This window comes from Salvelinus sp. IW2-2015, unplaced genomic scaffold (assembly GCF_002910315.2).
Source record: "Salvelinus sp. IW2-2015 unplaced genomic scaffold, ASM291031v2 Un_scaffold2318, whole genome shotgun sequence".
Taxonomy (NCBI): Eukaryota; Metazoa; Chordata; class Actinopteri; order Salmoniformes; family Salmonidae; genus Salvelinus; species Salvelinus sp. IW2-2015.
This window is the reverse complement of record NW_019943644.1, coordinates 1-704: the sequence shown is the minus strand read 5'-3', so window position 1 is coordinate 704 and position 704 is coordinate 1.

Sequence of the window (704 nt, the reverse complement as noted above, 5' to 3'; positions counted from 1 at the left end):
ATGACCACCTTAAAACAATTCCATATGTCAGCTAGTAGAACCCCCCCAAACGGCTCAGACTTTTAGAGGTTCAGAAACCCAGTGTCAGAGGGAGCAATGTCCAGCACCTAAACACACAAATCAAATTGTATTTGTCACATGCTCCGAATACAACATGTGTATTTGACCTTACTGTGAAACTCTTACTGACAAACACTTAACCAACAATGCAGTTTTTTATGGAAGAAAATATTTATGTGACATGCTCTTCCTGCATGTTAATGGCCTGACTAGGCTACTTTTAAAATGTGTCAACCACAGAACTCACACTTAGACTACGCCTGCTTCTACTAATACTTACAGTAGACTACTTCTTGTTTCCACACAGTGACAGTACGTTGACTCACTGTACAAGACCTCTCCCCTTCACTTCACTCTGTAAGTACACTTGACGATATCTTGAAATATAGTTTAAGTTTAGATTTTTTTAGCCAAACATCACATGACTTCCTGTGTCTTTGTACTTGTTTGTTCATTTTGAAATGTGTTTTGGTTGTTACATCAGGGCCTGTTTTCATAAAGTGTCTCAGACCGTATAATTATGATCTAAAAGGCTAAATGATCCATGGTATGACCACCTTAAAACAATTCCATATGTCAGCTAGTAGAACCCCCCCAAACGGCTCAGACTTTTAGAGGTTCAGAAACCCAGTGTCAGAGGGAGC